General features: G+C 42.1%; 1 long non-coding RNA gene across 1 annotated transcript; it reads right to left on the reverse strand.

The window, feature by feature from the left end:
* Positions 1-298: 298 nt before the first annotated feature.
* LOC115277067 lies at positions 299-14,517 on the reverse strand. The gene is made up of 4 exons (XR_003902204.1): positions 14,381-14,517; positions 13,326-13,421; positions 2,032-2,155; positions 299-662 (listed from the first exon to the last, which is right to left on the reverse strand). It is a non-coding gene; the product is annotated as an uncharacterized LOC115277067 (long non-coding RNA).
* Between the last annotated feature and the right edge of the window lie 5,887 nt (positions 14,518-20,404).

The raw sequence follows: 20,404 nt of genomic DNA on the forward strand, positions 1-20,404 counted from the left end.
GCCTGGGAATGGTCTCTATATTACACATGTGGAAATAGGCTCAAAGAGACAAGCCTGCTTGGGTCTGTCCGGGGCATGGGGGGCTTCAGACTCAGATATGATTGGATTTAAGGCAAGTGTTCCTAATTGCAAAGCTGTAGTGCCCCTTTGTATGTGGGTCTTTGCCAGGGTCCAAGGGCAGAGTCAGTGCTGGAAGAGGTCAAGCCTAACTCATCATAGAGAAGAGGGGTTCCATCAAAGAGGTGCCAGTCTGGGAATGCTAGGCTACATATAATAATATACGATCTCAAAATCTCAGTGGCTTCACACAGTAAGGATTTATTTCTTGCGCCAGTAAAATCCAATGCAGATCTTCTTGGTAGGGTGACTACTCAGCATCTCTCCGTCAGAGATCAGAGATTTGGCCTCTTCTTGCTTGAGAAGGCTCCCATCTCAGAGCTTTTTGTTTCCAGCCTCACAGAGGTAGGAGAGAGGGTGTGGAAGATTGCCTGGGATATTTTATGGGCAAATGTGGAAGTGGCATGCTTTCCTTCTACCTTCCTCTTTTTGGCTGGACTCAGTCATATGGTCCATATCTAGATGTCAAGGGGCCTGAGGAACGTAGTCCACATCTATGAACACAGCATTGTCTCTGCAGAAGCGTTGTCAAGCTCTTCCAGTCCCTATATTAAGAGCATAAGTGTTATCTTTGCTATTGATCCGCTAAACAACCACCCTTATATCCTGTCCCTTTTTAGGGCCTCAGTGTCCTCATTTGTCAGGTGGTTTTGGAAGCTCATCCCTCATAGCTGCGTCATGGCCAGACATAAGAGGAGAAGTAGAGTGCTGGTTGGAAGAAATCCAGGAGAGAGCTGCTCCCACCTGGTCTCTTACTTTGCCCAACAGCTCTCCTGACTCCACTACCCACCTTCTGCAGCCAGGAAAGCCCAGCAGATTCTCCTGGTTGTTGAGGAGGCCCTCCCTGTGAAGCTCAAGTTCCCATAGTCTCTCTGAACATTGGTATTGTTGGGGAAGAGGGTTTTGGGGAATGAATAAAGCTTTCAAAACTAGATGCTAGAATCTACCCGAGAACTCTCACAATGGCCCTGAAGACCCATGGAGGCCTCAGAGATCCAGGTATTAAAGCAAGGAGGTGCTGGAGTTGTGGCTGAGGCGCTGGGACTGGTGTTGGGGGGGAACGATGCTCACTCCAGTGACACCATTTGGTCTTCCCAAACCTCTCTTTCAAGAATCCCACACCCAACTGCAAGGTTGCAGTGGGACTGGTGTTGGGGGGGAACGATGCTCACTCCAGTGGACACCATTTGGTCTTCCCAAACCTCTCTTTCAAGAATCCCACACCCAACTGCAAGGTTGCAGTGGGAACTGCCATGTTTCTACAATACGACCCTTGTCCCTGGTCTTTTGATTGGTCCAGGATCAGGCACTTGACCCATACCAGAACAATAATTTTTCTGCCTGGAATTTTGAAGAGATAGAGATGAGAGAAGCCGAGCTGTCCTAACTTTTCTCCAGCTGATTGGTCCAATAACGTACAACTCTTAAGTTCTTTTGACAGCCATATTTTCCTCCCTGTGTAGAAGTAACAAGCAGAAGAAACTGACCTAATGAGAAAATGAAATACGAGGAGACTCCCAGTGGCATCTGCATTTCTGGTTCTGCTCTATTGCACAGAGTATTTCATTTCTGAGGGCAGGCTCTAATCTGGTACCTTGTCTCTGTGACATGCCCCCATATTGTTATGAGGATTTCTGTTATTTACAATCCAGAAAGCTAAGGAATAATAATGAACTTTCTTATCAGATACCTTCATTCATTTGAATGCATTCTTTCCTACCACCACTATGTGTGGCTACCATGTAAGGTGCTGGAAATCCAAAAATCAATAGTATAGACATAGTATCTATCCTCAAGTATCCTCCTTATACTTGGAGGTGGGATAACAGGTTAGGGCGGGGCCGACCTGGAACACACACTGGACGGGTAAAATCCGGGTTTCTGAGAGCATATAACATGATTACAAGAGCGTACAGGCTGAGAACTGAAGGAACGAGCGGGAGTTGGCTGGAAGGAGTTGGGAATTTCCATGTAAAGGAGGGAGAGCATCCCAGTCTGGAAGGAGAGGATGAATAATTCACCATGATGCCAGCATCCTCTGGAAAGAAAGCAACACTTCAGTTACGGGTCCTGGTTTCTCATCTATCCCTACTTTGGGCCCTCCACTAATACTCTTTCCTTTTGCCCAGAAGCAACCAGACTCTTCTATTCCTTACTGAGCTATTACAAGGGGGAGAAACACAAAACACCCCCTCTCATTCATTCCCCTTTTGGTAGAGAAAGTTAGATTTCATCCTAATCGCCGCTATCCTCAGCTTCTTACTGCTCTGTTAGGGGCAGCATGGTGGCTGGCTAATAAAACCACATTTCCCAACCTTCCTTGTAGAGGGGAATGGCTGAGGAGGGGTCACTGGAAGTGATTGGGTAAGGTTTTTAGAAACTTGTTTAAAGGAGTAAACTAGCAAGTACCCCTTTGTCCTTTCCCCCCTCTTCTTATTTGTCCTTGGGACCAGAACTTGATGGGTGGGGTTCCCATGGTCATTTCCTTTTTTTTTTTTAATGTTTTTAAAATTTATTTTTGAGAGAGAGAGAGAGAGAGAGAGAGAGAGAGAGAGAGAGAGAGAGAGACAGCGTGAGCAGGGGAGGGTCAGAGGGAGAAGAAGACACAGAATCTGAAGATAGGCCCCAGGCTCTGAGCTAGCTGTCAGCACAGAGTCCGATGTGGGGCTCAAACTCACGAACCATGAGATCATGACCTTAGCCAAAGTCAGATGCTTAATCGACTGAGTCACCCAGGCATCCCATCCAGCAGTCATTTTCATTTGTGAGTTGAAGTCATGTTCTAAGGATGGCAGACCAGAAGACAGGATTCCAGCTTTTGACACTTGTAGAGTCCCCACACCAGCCTGGACTGCATAGAGATAGTTTATCATGTAAGAGGAAAATAATCCCCAATCTCATTTAGGCTCAAACTGTTGTTTTGGATTGCTCTTAATAGCAGCTGAGCAAAATTCCTTGTTGGTGTAACCCTAAAGGCCCTCTCATAACTCAGTTTCTCTTCACTAAATAGTCCCCAAGTCATTCATTCAGTCATGTATTCATTCACTCACTCAAACACCCTCTGACTGAAAATAACAATCTCATATTCTGGAATCAGATGAGATTACGTGGGAATGAAAGGGTAGTGGAAATACCAAAGCATTCCATACATATTAAATTGTGCTTTCATCATTTTATTAGTATCTTGATTTGTTGTTACTCAAGTGTCCAATGAAGAAGTTTTAGTATGTGGCATGCAATTTGCTGGAGGAAAACTACTATTGTTAAGTGGTGTAAATTATTGAAATCCATTGCTATTTAGTATCATGTTTTAAAAAAATTTTTTTTAAACATTTATTTATTTTTGAGAGACAGAGAGACAGACCATGAGCAGAGGAGGGCAGAGAGAGAGAGAGAGAGAGAGAGAGAGGGAGGGAGGGAGACACAGAATCTGAAGTAGGCTCCAGGCTCTGGGCTCTGGGTTGCAGAGCCCAACACAGGGCTCGAACTCATGAACAGCAAGATCATGACCTGAGCTGAAGTGGGCTGAGCCACTCAGGTGCCTCTAGTATCTTCTCAAACTATAATATGCACAGAGAAAAATTTAGTATCTTGTTCAAATGCAGATTCAGACTCAGAGGGTCTGGGGCAGGCCTGAGATTTTGCATTTCTAACAAGCTCATAGGTGAGGCTGCTTTGCCTTGGACCTTTGAATAATTGGGACCTAGGAGATCTTTCCAGGTGCTGGGGAGAGAAAGATGAGAGAGGAGGAAGGTAAGCTGAGAGCAGAGAGAAAAGAATTTCTGAAAATGGGTAACAAGTTATTTAGAGGCTCTGTCTCCAGGCAGGTTGGTAATAATTTTAAAAAGCCAGGAACTATGTGTATAGTATTTCATTGGATTCTTACAACCTTACATAAGAGGAATTCTAATCCTTATTTTACAGTTGAGAAAATAAGTGGAAGTTTAGAAAAGTTACAGGAAAGTCACACAGCAGGTGAGTACCTGGGATTGGATCAGGACCCAGGCTTTTCAGAGGCCAGAACCCATATTTCTTTCTAAGTACCTTGCTGAAATTCTGGGGAAGCTTACTCCTTTCACTGAGTTCTTCCTTCTTACCCAGGAAATGCTAGTCAGGGAAGGAGGAAGAGCTGCCTTAAGGAACCAGGCTCAGCTGCTTGGCCCAGCTCTCCTCTACATAAAGGCTTTCAGTGGCTAACTTTTGTTTTCAGACCCTGGAGCCCCAGGGTGGGAAGTGGGAGGGGTACAGGTGGTATGTTTACCAGTTTTATTGGACAATTTCCCCTTTGTAAGCCTAGTTTCTTCCTTGGAGGAAGCCATGTTCCAGAGCAGCTGGAACTTGTCCTGGGAAGTGGGAGCCACAGAGGTGAGAGCAAACCCCGGTCTGACTCTGACCTGAGACGCTTGCTCTCTGCCTGGATGCTTGAGGCCTTTGAGGGACTGCTGGCTCAGCACTTGGCTAACTGGCAAGTGTAAGGCCCCAGTGACGACCCTCGTTTTATCCCAAGGTAGCAGATATAAATGAGCACTTTGTGTCTCCACAAAAGGTAGACCACTCAGAGGAGAGCCTCTTTGATAAGCTCCCTCTGCCAGTGCTGTGCCCTGGGGCTCTGAAGTATGAAATCTGAGCCATTTCTGACTCCAGTTTCCCACATGTGACTAGATTTTGTCTAATCTCACCACCATGGGGAGCTGGGGAGGACTCTTGTCCAATAAATCTTTGGGAAGGTGGTTCTATCATTGGAAAGGATGATGTTAAGGAGAGAGAGGACTAAGTGACTAATGTATTCAGGGGATAGTGCAGAGAAACAACGCCGGGTGCAGGACCAGGAAAAGCCTGGGATCCCAAAGCAGGGTTGATGAGGTATGAGGGCAGAAAATCATGAAGGCGCATCAGGAATGCAGTGTGAAGCCTGATTGTAGAAAAGCATGAAAGAGCTTCCCAGTAAGAAAAGACACCAAGACACATGATGTGGTTCCTTCTCCTCTCCAGAGGACAAGCTATGGTCTGCTTCAAAGTTAGCTCCACAGGTATGCCAACGCTATTAGATGGACTGGTTACAGGTCTGGGATCCAGTTACAGCAGCAACACCCATAGGTGGGAAGAGAGAGGGGCAGAGGGGACAGCCTTTTTACTGACAGATGCCCAGAGGCATGCTAGTGTGGCCTGTCAGAAGAGGAAGGACTTGATAGTATCTACTCTGGCTGAGCCAAAATCATCCTCTAGCTTTCATTCCCTCAGGAATATTTTCTGTTCTTAGAATCCTACTTTCCCCTCCTTTCTGAGACAGGGCCAGCATTTCCAAGGCCATGAAGGATAAATGGGCTGCAACATAGAATGGTGTTGGATATTCCAAATCACCCTCACTCTGGCTGGTCTGGTCCTAGAAGCAGAGAAAAGCCAGGAAAACCCTCTCAGGAGCGCATGACCTCCATTGTCTCCCAGCCACCACCATCTTTGGGGCCAGGCTACTCCAAATGGTTGACAATACTTACTGCCTCCACTTTCTTGATTATCATTCTCCCAGAACCCTGCAGTCCAGTTTCTGCCTGACTCTACCCTATCCCACTGAAACTGCTCCAACCAATGGCATCAATAGTCTAGACCAAATCCAAGGACCATTTTTCAGTTCTTACTTTTACTCTGAGCCACTTGCCTATTGGTTATAATCCTTTCTTCTTGAAAAATCTCAACTCTAGGGGTTCTTAGCCAAGGGATCATGAGTCCTTAGATTGTCTTCAGGAAAAAATGAGATGCAGTCCTTGAAATTGTTATACAAAGAGTTATACAAACCTGCATTTGTTTTAGGGAGGAAGGTCCAAGGCATTCATTGCATTCTCAACAGAATCAATGAACTGCCAATGTTAGGAATCAGTGGCTTTGACATCTGTATTACGTTGGATTAAGTTCTTGTGGGGGTGATTCAAAATAACAGTGGCTGATTAGTCTTTCATGTATATAGAGGTACGTCGTTAGAGCAGGAATGATGGCTCTGACTTAGGAAGTCCTCAGGGACTCTGGCTTTCACAGTTGTTCTCTGCCAACCCCAGGATATAGCCCTCAACCTTATAGTCAAGATGGTAGCATCTCATACTCCAAGCAGCATGTTAGAGGGAGGGACAAAGAATGGTGTAAAGAGTTTGCTCCTGCGGTCTCTCCAAGATTCCTGGGAACTGCTTTGTGACATTTCCATTACATTACTGGCCCAAACTTAGTCACATGGTCATATCTATCTGCAGAGAGGCTAGGAGACATCCTTATTCCAGACAGTCATGTGCCAAGCTAAAGATCCTAATACCGTGGATGGAGAGTAGAATAGATATTGGGGGACAGCTATCAGCACCTGTTATACAACATCCCTTTCCACTTCCTTCTAGTACATTAGAGCTGGGAAGCACTTGCAGCTGGCATTCCAAATGTGGCTTAGGAACTAGGATGGGGAGAGGCAGCAGGTAAGTTTTGCTGGTGTGGGAGGCCAGCTTGTTTCATGAGCACCAGTTTCCTAGTTCAGCAGCTTCCTTGGCACTAGTTGTTTGGTGGCTGATCATAATGGTAGAGGCATGGTGATTCCGAGGGTTTGCAGGTATCTCTGGAAGCTCCATTTAAGTCTACTCCTCCACCGCTTCCAGCATTACTATAAGCCAGAGCTTCTCACACTTTAATGTTCATGTGAATGGCCAGAAGATACAGTGAAGGGTAGATCTGGAGTGACATCTCAGATTTTGCATTTATAACAAGCTCCTGGGTAATGTCTGATGGTTAGAATAGATTTTTGAGTAGGTTGGACCTAGGGTGTCCTTTGCTTACCTATCCTTGGTCATAAATTTCTTTCTGCTTTAATATCTAAATGTTTTCTTATTATCCAAATTCTGTGGCCGTTTCTTCTTTCTTTCTTGAGGGATCTTCTTCCTGTGCTTGTCCCTTAATATTGGTGTACCCGAAAACTCTGGCTTAGGATCATTCTCCAGACTCTTCCTGGATGATCTCCATCCTCTGGGCTTCAGTCACTACCTGTATGCTTTTCAACTCACTATCCAATCTGTACTCTCTCCTTTGCTCCAGATTCCAGTATCCACAGCTGATCAGAACGGAGTTCTGCAGATGAGCAGCCATGAAGAAAGCTTCTGTGGTCAAATAAGTTTGAGAACTGCTGTGTTAAATAAAATGAATTTTATTTCCTTGCTGAGTTACTTCTAAAGCATCGTGCTAAAATGCTTTGCAAATTTCCAAGAGGGGGCATGTAATATCCAGTACTTCTTAAACTTATTTGAAGTCTGTATTAGATGCAATCTATGTTTTCTCAGTTTCTGTTATCACTGCCTGAGTGGTGGACTCCTAGCCGTCTGCTTTTCTTTAACTGTTGCTACTATAGCCAGCTATGTAGTTCTGTGGCCCACCAGCTGCTCCTCCCTGCATCTTGCATTGTTCCCCATCCCTCCCTGCCTCCCTTCCCTTTTGCATCATTCTTGAGGCTTTGGGTTTGTACCTTCATAAAGGGCACTAGCATGTAATTCTTGCCTCTGGCTCTGTTTCCCAGGGAATCTGGGCTAATGCAACCTTCAACAGATTTCCCCTAACCACCCCTTGCCTTTTTTCTTGGAATATTAATATCTCCTGGAACTTGGGTTCCTGGAACACACTTTGGAAGTGCTGTATGGTCATCTTTCCCTGTATATCTACAAGTACCTGAGACTCAGCATGTCCAAGACCTAATCAGTTCCTTATCTTTTATATCTGTTCCTTTTCTGGTCCTATCTGTCTTAACAACTGGCACCATATTTTCTCATTACCCAAGTTACCCGCTATCATTCTTTTTGTTTTGAAGATCTCATGAGCTTTATTAAGAAATCTGGATATCATTCTTGACTCCTTCTTTTCCTCTTTCATTCGATCTGTTGCCTTTTCCTCCCCCTTCTTCTCATGTGATTAATTAACAATTATTCATCCACAAAGAGGTAGTGTAGATACTATCTTCTTACCCCATCTCCTAGGTCATCTGAGTGATGTACCACTCTGTTGAGCTCTCATAGGCCCCTAAACTTGTCTCTCTTATAGGATTTATCACACTTTATGGTTCTTTCTTTCAATTTAAAAAAAAATGTATCTGTCTACTCTTGCCCCCACCTTTAGTGTCTCATTCTATTATTAATCTCTGGCATCCAGGATAGAGAACTAACTGATTAATTGGATAGGAGATAGGAGTGAATGAGCTAAGTGGGAGAGAGAGAATTAAAATCTGTAAGCCTTCTAGAGAGGAAAAACAATTTCCCCTCTACCCTTCTGCATTCTTGGCAAAGAGCCCTGTAATAAAAGACAGGTTAGGGGCACCTGGGTGGCTCAGTCGGTAGAGCATACAATTTTTTAAATCTCAGGGTTGTTAGTTGAAGCCCCATGTTGGGTGTAGAGCTTACTTTAAAAAGATTAACAAGAGAAAAACAAACAAAACTTTATTAACATGTATACCTCATGTATACATGAGAGACATCCAGGGGAAAATGAGTAAGCCCCAGAGCTAACTTAGGATTCAGGATCAAATGCCATCTTAATTGGGACAAGGAAGTGGGGGGGTGTAGGCTTCATAGGGGAAAGGCCAATATTTGTTTTCAAGTAGGCTGCATGCCCAACATGGGGCCCAAACTCACAATGGTGAGATCAAGACCTGAGCTGAGATCAAGAATTGGTTGCTTAACTGACTGAGCCCCCAGGCAACCTTAGGAGAGATGATTTTTAGGAAAGATGGATGAGAGATATGTTTTGTGACAAAGTCTGTCTGAGTGTGGTGTTAACATCTAGTCTCCTCTACTGTGACAAGAGTCAGTCTTTCCTGGTTTGTAGAAGAGGGGATTCATGACAATTAAATTCCTTTTTGGGGATCTGTCTTTAGACAGATAAGGGAAATTCAGAGAACACTCCCCCTGCATTTGCTATTTTTCAAGTGTTCTACAGCTCCAAACAACCACTACACCAAAGTAGCATATTTTGGAGTAGCATGTCCCGAACTCCTGTAATCATATTTTGGCATGGCACATTCTGCTACCCTTCATTACACATCTTTGAAAACTCTTTAGGAAGTTTCACAATGGAGAACTGGAGCTGGTAGATCTCACTGAATCAATCTCTTAGGCCTGAGAATAGGTCAGTTCAGTTTGGTCACACTGTTGCACATCTGAAACTAACAATGTTATATGTCAATTATATCTCAATTTTATTTCAAGAAAGAGCACACCAATACCCAAGAGAACTTTTTCCTTTTAACAGATGAAAGAAAATTAAATGTTAGTTTTATATAGGCACATTTTTTTAATGTTTATTTATTTTTGAGAGAGAGAGAGAGAGAGCATGTGAGCAGGAGTGGGGAAGGGGCAGAGAAAGACGGGGAGAAAGGATCTGAAGCAGGCTATGTGCTGACATCAGAGAGCCCAGTGTGGGGCTTGAACTCACAAGCCAAGCTGTGAAATCATGACCTGAGCCGAAGTCAGACACTTAACCCACTGAGCCACCAAGGTACCCCTTCATAGACACACTCTTGATACTAAAGCTTATTTCTTTTTATTTCTTTTCTATTTTTAAATTTAAATTGCAAAAATTAAAAAAATTTTTTTTAAACTTTTATTTATTTTTGAGAGACAGAGAGAGACAGAGCATGGATGGGGGAGGAGTAGAGAGAGAGGGAGACACAGAATCTAAAGCAGGCTCCAGGCTCTGAGCTGGCAGCACAGAGCCTGATGGGGGGCTGGAACCCATCGACTGTGATATCATGACCTGAGCTGAAATCGGTTGCTTAACCGACTGAGCCACCCAGGTGCCCCTAAATTAAAAAAATTTTTAATGTTTATTTATTTTCGAGAGAAAGGGAAAGACAGAGTGTGAGTGGGAGAGGGGCAAAGAGAGAGAGACACAGAAGCAGGCTTCAGGCTCTGAGGTGTCAGCACAGAGCCCAATGTGGGGCTCAAACGCATGAACTGTGAGATTGTGACCTGAGCCAAGGTCAGATGCTTAACCGACTGAGCCACCCAGGTACCCCTAAAACTTTTTTTTTAATGTTTTATTTATTTTTGAGAGAGAGAGACAGCATGAGCAGGGGAGGGTCAGAGAGACACACCCAGAATCCAAAGGCAGGCTCCAGGCTCTGAGCTAGCTGTCAGCACAGAGCCCGACACTGGCCCGAACCTACGAACCGTGAGATCATGACCTGAGACAAAGTCAGATGCTCAACTGACTGAGCCATCCAGGCGCCTCTCTAAAGCTTATTTTTATTCCCCTCCCCTTTTCCCTCCTAAAACCCTTTTAACAAATTCATTCAGTTTTGACCAGTTTGACCACAAGAGTTAAGATTCTCTGTCATGCTCTCACTCTCTCATCTCTCTACAACTTTCTACCCCCATTTAGCTTATGTCTTTTGTTCTTCTCTTTTTTATTCTGGAACAACCAGTCATTCTATTTTAGGACAAAATAATTCTCTTTTCTCCTTGACAAAAACGTGTCTCCATAATTCATACCTTTTCTTAACCAAAAATATACCCTATTTTTCTTAAACATTTTGCACATAGAGCTTTTTTCCTATTAGTTTTGATTAAATACATTAGTTAGAATTCTGAACTCTTAGAAACACTGATTTTTAGTGAACATTAAGCAGTAAATAACTGTGAATTGTCACACCAATATTCTGTAGAGGTCAAATTAGCTTTTGTTCCTCTGTAAGGAGGAGGACAAAAGTAGGTAGACTTAGACGTATGTTTAGCAATTAGGGTTTTCGTACATTATCTTAATTGGAAGTGATCTAGGTATTCAATGAATATCTGTCATGTAATGTAATGTAGTGTAACTTTAAAGTTTCAAGTTACCGAAAAGATAATTTTAGAAATGATTTTTAAGCAGATATATTTTATAAAACATAATCATTGTTGAAAAGTCATTTGTAAACTTTTATCCCACCTACATTTAGTTGACTCACTTGTTCTTAACAATTATATTTAGATCAGTCATGAAAATTTCATGAAACATTAGACAAAGGTAGGCATCACTTTAAGTTACTATTCTTCCTGACAAATGTTAGACTAGTACACTCAGCTAGAATAAAAGTTGTATGTCTACATTATTTTTAATGCTGACAACTCTGAAAGACATGTCTTTTTTTTTTTTTTTTTTTTTGTTTTCACAAAAGCAACAATATTCTTGTTTACCAAAGACTACTCAAGTCACATGAACTTGGAAAACATTTAGGTTGAGTTCTATACTGCTTTCAGAGAATGTTTAATTTATAAAAGCACTTACTTTTCTTTAAGCCAATTAGACAGACCTCTTTTACAATTAATTCTTACAATGTCATCCAGAGTAATATCCCTATACTGACATATATAAACATACAGACAAATATAGAGATCTTAGAGCCTTTATTAAAGTTTTAGCCATATGTTGGGTACATGAATACAAAACGTACTAGTCTATAAATGTACAGTTGGATCCAAATTGTGTTTCTGGCAGACAAAAAAGTTAAGGTTGCCTACTTAGTTGGCTACAAGTTTTTCCTAATATTTGTGGAGAGGGCTTTTTTTTTTAATTTTTTTTTATGTTTTATTTATTTTTGACACAGACAGAGACAGAGCATGAGAGGGGGAGGGGCAGAGAGAAGGAAACACAGAACCGGAGGCAGGCTCCAGGCTCTGAGCTAGCTGTCAGCACAGAGCCCGACGTAGGGCTCGAACCCACGAACGTGAGATCTGACCTGAGCCGAAGTCAGAGGCCCAACCTACTGAGCCACCCAGGCGCCCCTGGAGAGGGCTTTTAAGATTTTTCACTTGCCAAGTTTCCAAAACCTCCTATTTCCTTTTCAGCCTCAAGTAGTTGCTTGTGAGGTTTCTGGGTTCTTTGACAGCCCCTGATGAAGGGTAGAGGGCCTCAAGTTGAAAGAACTGCAGGGAACTGAACGCTGGGTGGACAGACGGACAGAGGAGGTTGGAGTTTGCAGGTGGACTTATCAAAAAATTCAAGGAGATGTGCCTGGGTGGCTCAGTCAGTTAAGTGCCGACTTCAGCTCAGGTCATGATCTCACAGTTCATGGGTTCAAGTCCCGAGTCTGGCTCTGTGCTGACAGCTCAGAGCCTAGACCCTGCTTCCGATCCTGTCTCCTCTCTCTGCCCTTCCGCCACTCATGCTCTATCTCTCTCTCAAAAATAAAATAAACATTAAAAAAATTTTTTAATTCAAGGAAACTGAGTGGGAGATTGAAAGTGCCAAAATCAAGAAGAAAGAACAGAAGAAATGGGAAGCAAGAGGTCTTAAAGGAACCAGTTTAGGGAGATCTTAAGTTTCCCAAAGAAACCAATAAAGTTCCAAATTATCTTTAGCAAAATCATGCCAACATCCAGGCATGGGCAGAACGAACATGTAGTCAGCAGGGGCTTGAGAAGAGGATTTTAGTCGACTGAGAAGTCCCCACAGGAGGAACAAGGTCAAGGAAAAACAGAACAGAGAAGCCTTTAAAAAAGGAAGAAAAAAAAAAAGCTCCTATCAGGCTCTGAACATCAGCTTTTAATTAGGCCAATTTCTGACCATAGAGTTCTTTCAAAAAATCCTTTCAATATCTTATTATCAGCTGGAACAAACAGTAAATATTTCTGGCAGTATTAAACTTCCTTTTAAAATTATTGTTTTCCCTTTTTCTTTGAAACCAAATGTATGCTTATCAGGTGGCTCACAACCAAAGCCAATAAGCCTTTTGTCACTTAACATGGATACAAATGGTATCCCTAAAGAGAGTGCAAAGATGCAAACCTCTGAAGATCCAGAACTGCTCACCTGCACACACAAGAACCAACTCGTGTCCCAGGCTGAGTGCTCAGGACATAAAAGGAGACAAACAGGAAAGCATGAGCTTTCCCTGGGAGGAAGAAGAGAAATAACCAAAGCATACCCCAAAAAAACAAATTCATAAAAGTCATGGTTCAAAGAATTCATTCTTACAAATGCTTGTTTCCTGGTATCTGAATTTGGAAACAAAGGGACAACATGAAATTTTACCTTCGTCTCTCAATTGGGCACTACAGAGATCCAAGAGAGCTGATTTTATTTATTTTTTTAATAGTTTATTTTCAAATTGGTTTCCATAATACACCCAGTACTTCTCTCCACAAGTGCCCCCCACCATGACCATCACCCCCTTCTCTACCTCCCCCTCCAAGAGAGCTGATTTTAATAAGAACTCTTACCCTTCTGCCTGTTTTCCCAAGATTCTGTCTGAGTAGGGTGTCTCAGTGATCCTATCCTACATAATTTTCTCTAGTCTTCTGAGTTGGCTGAGACTCCTGTAATAAAGCACAGTTCAACACGAGAAAAGCAAAGAGAAATTATTCAACATATATACCTCATACATACAGGGGAGATATCCTTGGAAAAATTCATGATTCTCTGAGATGTCTTAGAACTTGTGACTAAATACTATCTCTCTCTCTCTCTCTCTTTCTCTCTCGCTCTCTCTCTTTTTAAAGTAGGCTCCTTGCCCAACATGGTGCTTGTACTTATAACCTGAGATTGAGAGTTGCAGGATGAACTGAGCCATATAGGCGCCCCTTATATACCATCTTAATGGGTAAATGGGATGAGAGCATGTAGGGTTTAGAGAGTAAACGATTGGAGGAAGTTGAATGGGCTCCTCAAAGGATAGGAAATAACAACAGTTTGTGACAATGTTGGTCTAGGGGTGGTGTGGACTTCCAGGCTGCTTTTCTGTGATGAGAGTCGATCTTCCTTACTTGATGAAACTCCCTAGGAGGGGATTTATGACAACTGAGTTCCTTTTGGAAGATTTAGGCAGATCAGGGGAATTCAGAGAAAGCAAACTTTCCCTGCATTTGCTGTTTTTTAAGGTGCCTACAACTTGAAATAATCAATATACCAAAGTGGTATACTTTGGGGTGGCATGTCCTGAACTCCGGTAGTCATATTTTGGGGCAGCATATTCTGCTACCCCTCAGCCTCTGCCTTAAATAAAGAGGAAGTATTCTGAGACTGTGAGAAATCCGTGTTTGTTCTGCCCTAGGTTAAAGTGGCCGGAGACTACATTTTACAATCAGCTCCAAAACACCGCTCAAAGAAGATGTTAGGTAAAGAGTTCAGGCCCAACGACCGTGACACACTCCAGCGTGGCCAAAGGTGCCCGGTTCTCAAGGAGGCACTCTTAGAGAATCAGCACTTGTGGGAACCTGAGAGTAACTGCCCCCACCCCACCCCCGCCCCCTGGAGTCTGGGACCCTAGGTGCCTCACCCTGGTCCTGGCCCCGCCAAGGCTCAAGCTGGGAGTCCCACTGATTCATGCTGAAAAGCAGAAAGCAGAAAGTCATACCCAATATAAAATGAAGTTTCATTTAGGGGAGTGTATCAATTTCCCCCAAGGTTGCCATAGCAATGTATCATAAACTGGGTGGCTTAAAACAACAGTAGTGTCTTCCGTTACACTTCTGAAATCAAGATGTCAGCACATCAGATTGTTTCCCTCTGAGGACTCTGAGAGAGAATCTGCTCCACGCCCCTTTCCTGGTTTTCCAGGAGAGCTAGCAAACCCGCCATTCCTTGGTTTCCAGGTGCATCACTAATCTCTGTCTGTCTTCACAGGGCATTCTCCCTGTGTCTTTCTGTCTCCACATGGCTGTCGTCTTCATATGGAGTCAGATTAGGAGTCAGTCCTACTCCAGTATGACCTCATGTTAACTGATTACATCTGCAGTGACAGGATTTCCAAATAAGTTCACATTCTGAGATACTTGAGCTTAGGAGTTCAACTTTTGGGGTAAGGGGTAACACAATTCAACCCAGAAAAATTTATTTTCTATCCATTTTGAGAGCTGCTTTTCTCCAATCACCCTCATTTTTGTTTAAAGCAGGGTCACAAGCTGGTGCCCCAGGGCCAAATTGGCTTCTGAACATTTTTCTTAGGTCAGGGCACAGCCATTCCCTAATTTCTTATGCTGGCCACTTCACAAGTAGCCTTTAAGGCATTTGCATCAGTGACTCTTAGTTTAGAACTTGCTTTCTCAGTGTCTTCATTGGTAAAAATCTTAGCCTCAGAACTACCCTGAGAGGCATAACAAATGTGTTCCCATCTCACTGACCGGTGAGTCTCACTGACCTAGAAAGTACCTGGATCATACAGTTAGAAATAGTAAATCCAAGGTTTGCACACTGATCACAGCCACATCTCAATGACCCCAATGCCGCAAAGCTGAGGGGGCTTGCATGACCCCCTTCTTTCCATTTCCCCAGCAAAATTTTCACAGCAGCAAATGCTATTAGTATTGTTGAGTCTTAGAGACTTTTTAAAACCAGAGACATTCCTGAGGTAAAACCTTTGTGGGTGTTTCTCCCAGAGAGAAGAAAGTCTCATAATGTGCTGAGTTAAGGGCAGTCTGGTTTTGAGCTTGGTCAATCTTTCCTTTTGTGGGTGTGCAAGAAAAAAAGAGTGAAAGGGACCAGATGTAGAACAACCTTAGTTAAGGGTCGAGCCCCTTCTCACCAGCCTTCTTGTGTGGGGGACACATAAGGGTTCCCTTCATAGGGGACAGAAGTTCTTAGACTTCCTTTCTGCTCTTTTGCTCTTTTAAGAACTGGGTGTGTGTTTCAGATCCTCTTCCTGGAAAAATGCACTTACAAATATAAGAGAATGGAACAAAATTGCTTGGCATTTCCTTTATACTTAGTATTCTGAAATTTCCTCAGAGTTAATCTAAGTATAGGTCTTTTTCTGGGGAGAGGAGAGTTATTCTTGTTGGTATTTAGTGGGCCGTTTCAGTGTGAAAGCTAATGCCTTTCTTCACCTCTAGGAAATAGGCCATGACATATTTGTTTTTTCCCCTCCTTTCCTTCTGTTATCTTATTCTGGAATTCCTACTAAATAGGATGGCAAAACTTCTGGAACTATTTTCTATGCTTCCTAACTTCTTTTTCTCTGCCAACCTGAGGTGTTTCTATGAAGTGACTAATAAAAATGATAAAATGAAGTTCCTCTAGTACCTTGAAGACTTGGACCTGTTGTGTGCACAGTAGGTGCCAAATAAATGTGACCTCCTTCTTCTTCATTCTCAGCACCTACCTGAACAACTTCATCAATAGTCAAAACTAGTGTTTATTGGCTGCTAATTACGTATAGGCTAAGGAGGAAAGTACTTGACACACTGCTCCATTTAATTCCCACAAAAACCCTATGAAGTTGGTACAAGTACTGTCCTCGGTTGATAAAAGAGGGAACCGAGAACAGAGGTTGGCAAACTCTAGCCAATGGGCCAAGCCTGTCACCGCCTCTCATTTCTCTTTTATACCTCCTACCTGTTCTTTTGAACGGCATTTCAGGAGAATTTCTCCACTTGACATTTCAACTCTATTATTGAGTCTTCATCAATATCTATTTTGTGATTTAGCCCATCGAATTTTTATTGGGAAAAGCAAGTGCTAAAATTCCAAATCAGCAGTTGATTTTTTAAAAATCTTTTTTTTTAATCCTTTTTTTAAGAAGTATGTTTTGCACCCAACATGGGGCTTGAACTCAGGATGCTGAGGTCAGGAGTTGCATGCTCTACCAACCAAACCAGCCAGGTGCCCCTTCCAGTTGATTCTCTTTAATAGATGAAATATCCTTTCACATTTCTTCTTTTTAAAAATTTTTAATGTTCATTATTATTATTATTATTTTGACACAGAGAGAGAGAGAGAGAGAACGCAAGTCGGGGAGGGGCAGAGAGAGGGAGACACAGAATCTGAAGCAGGCTCCAGGCTCCTAGCTGTCAGCACAGCTCAAACCCATAAACTGTGAGATCATGACTTGAGCAGAAGTCAGACGTGTAACTGACTGAGCCACCCAGGCTCCCCTCCTTTTACATTTCTTATGAAGACATTAATGACACTTAATCTGATGTCTTGTTCTTCAGTAATTGTTAATTCTGTTTCTTGAATGTTAGTTTTTCTGATGGTAGATTTTGAGGACTCTGTTTCATTGTTCTGACTTTTCTCAAATGTTTAGTAATTCTAGACATTTGTTCATTTTTAATGTGTATTCTTGTTCCTGTTTGTCTTGTTTACTGAGCTTGTGTATAGTAACTTTGTAGAGGAGAGAAATGCGCTGGATGGTTGGAGATGTGGGGGTGGGTATGAGGAAGAAGAGAACCCATTTTGTCTTTTGACTAGAGCAATTTTTTCCTCTCTTGGGTCCTAGTTATTGTCTGGGCAGGGCTTTACCTCTGGCCCCAGAGCCCACACTTACTGGTTTGGGGAAAATCCCCCTTACAGCTGTCTGATTAGTACAAAATATAGGAAGGAAAGGAATAATCGCATCAGATACTCTAAATGCATTTTCCCAGTTAATCACTCCAAGGAATGGCCCAGGGCTGCTTCTCCTTATACCCATTAACTCTGAAATTGGAGGTCTTTGTTAACACTTCTATTTTCATGCCAGTCTTCTTGTGCATGAATATATATATATATATACATACATATATGTATGTGTATATATATATATGATATTTTTTCCACCAATCTTTTTTATCTGCTTTTGGTGTCAAACTTAGAATGGTCTTCTGTACTTCCCCTCCCTTCCAAAATTATAAATATTCATCTATTTTGTTCTTTTACTATTTTTGTGATTTCATGTTATACATTCAAATCTTTTAGCCATCTGGAATTTATTCTAACGTCAGCCATGACTTGGAGCTCTAAACTTAAATTTTTTCCTAATGGTGAGCCAGTTGTACCCACCATGCTTTCCATGTGTGGGCTTTTAAAAGGCGGCTCAGCCCCCAGAGCTCCATAAAAGCCTAGGAGTTAAGAATAGAAAAGCTAGGACTATAATTCAGTCAGATCCTAATCTCTGTTCCATTACTGCTCACGATGGTACTCTGGCAGAGCTCGGTTCTCCCTAGGGGAAAGCTCCACCGATGATGTAAGTAAGGCTGGGAGGGGTGAGGCTGGGAGAGGATTTGTAGAGAGCCCTCTAGAGGAGTTTCGCAGTTGTTGTGTTCCTGCCACTGGGCATGATCTCGTGGGCAACAGCTTCTCAGCCTTGCAAGAAACTCCAAGGGCTCCAAACTCTACTCTTTAATTGTCTATTCATTTTTTAACGCCCAAAACCTTCCCTATAGATCACTTCAGGTCCACCTCATGCTACTCCTCTGTGAAGCCTGCCCTGATATGCCCGGTGAGGCTTAGATGCTGCTGCTCCTAGTCCTGTTGCGTTTTGCACAGATCTCTAGTGTGATTTTTGTTAACTGTTTGTTGACATGTTGTGGATGAATAAATTAGCTAACAAATAAACTAAGTTACTAAGCATGAAGGATGCTCTCTGCCAGGTGCAGGGAGAAAAGGAAAGCTACCAAAGGGTATGGAGTTGCAGCTGACCATGTCCACATGTTCATCTGTGATGTTCACTGAGGCCCAGGTGTTCATGGCACTGTGGTTGGCCACAGACCTGCTGTGGCTTTGATTAGGTGCCTGAAGCTACTAAGGAGTTTTTTTTGTTTTTTTTTTTAAAACCAAGTGTTAGGTCCTGAAGATAAGGGAGTGTCAACTTTGTCTCTTTCCTCCAGGAGCTAATAACCTTATGTGTAAGTGTGTAGACAGACTCTTGGAAGAAACTTTAGGGGGAGAAAAATTGGGCACATCAAAACCTTCAAAGAGAACCAGTAACATGGCTGAGTTGGAGAATGCTCACTCATCTATAAAATATGTGCACCAGCAGCAAGCCAGCACTTCCTGTGTGCTGACTGTGTGAGGCTCTAAGCTCTTAATACGCTTTGTCTCATTTGCTCCTCATGAAAACCAGGTGGCACTATCAGTTCCATTTTGTAGCTGAGGAAAGTGACTCTCAGAGAGGTAAAGTGATTTACTTATGGTCACAATGAGGAAGCCACAGTCTGAAGCCCAGGTAGGGAATGGCTCAGGTTCAGAGAAAAGAAAAACTTCATCTTGGGCCATCTGAACTCCCTTCCTCTCTCCTTTTACTTGGAATTAACTGGTAGGGTTGAGCAGAGTTTTGTTTTGTTCTCCGGACCTTTGCTTCTGTGGTAGAGATAAACAGGTATAGATAAACTCTACCCTTTCTGGTCTCTCTGGGTCCGAATACAGGGCCTGGCACACAAGCTGGTTAAATAATGCAGAAAGAAAACCAACATTTTCAAACACAATATGTCTGTCTCAGAGCTTGCACTGTTCAAAATGTATCCCTCTGAATTCTCGCTGAAGATTATGTGAGATGTAGCCAAGAACCATGAAAATGTTCATTCCTTTGACTTGTCTTTTGTACTGTTTCCTTGGGAATTATCATTTGTTTTTTTTTTTCAAAAGATAGTTTTCACGTTGAGAATTAAGAGAATTTCTTAAAATACCCAAAATTGAACATCTCAACCATTTCCAAGTGTATAGTTCAGTAATATTTAGTATATTCACACTGTTGTACACAAAAAGAACTTTTCATCTATAAACTGAAACTTTATACCCATTAAAAAACTCCCCATTCCCAACTCCTCCTGTTTCCTCTGGAAACAACAATTCCACGTTCTGTCTCTATTAATTTGACTATGCTAGATACCTCATATAAGCAAATCATAAGTGTTTATCTTTTTGTGACTGGCCTGTTTCATTTAGCATAATGTCCTCAATGTTAATTGATTTTTAGCATGTGTCACAGAATTTCCTTCTTTTTTAACATTGAAAAATATTCTATCCAGTATTGTTTTTGTTTAATTTTCAACTTTTTTAATGCTTCTCAGTTTCCATTTTTGCTATTACTTCCTAGTTTTAGTGTATTGTGATTAGAAACCATTATCTGTATTCATTCCACTTTTTGAAATGTATTGAGGTTTTTTGTTTGTTTTTTTATGGCCTTATATGTGCCATTTGTTAATGATCCAGGGATACTTATACAGTGTAAATTCTAGGTTTTCAAGGTATACAGTTTGATATTTTTTAATTCAGTCTACCTTGATAATTTAATAAATCAAGTCCTCTATATACTTACTTTTTGTATGGTTTATTGATCAGTCATGGGCTAAGAAAGGTGAATTAAAATTATGTATGGTTACTGTATTTATGTCCATTTTCCATGCATTTCTTCTTGTTTTTGCTTTATGAATTCTAATGCTATATTATTTTGTGCACAAATATTTTTGATAGGTCTACATTGTTGCTCTCTGCCATTATTATATTTTCTCTTGTGTCTTATTTTCTGATTTTCTGTGAATTCAATCATGTCCAATATTAGTAACAAAACCCTTGCTTTCTTGTCACTTGTATTTGCATGTATGGCTTT

This window comes from Suricata suricatta, chromosome 13 (genome assembly GCF_006229205.1).
Source record: "Suricata suricatta isolate VVHF042 chromosome 13, meerkat_22Aug2017_6uvM2_HiC, whole genome shotgun sequence".
Lineage (NCBI taxonomy): Eukaryota > Metazoa > Chordata > Mammalia > Carnivora > Herpestidae > Suricata > Suricata suricatta.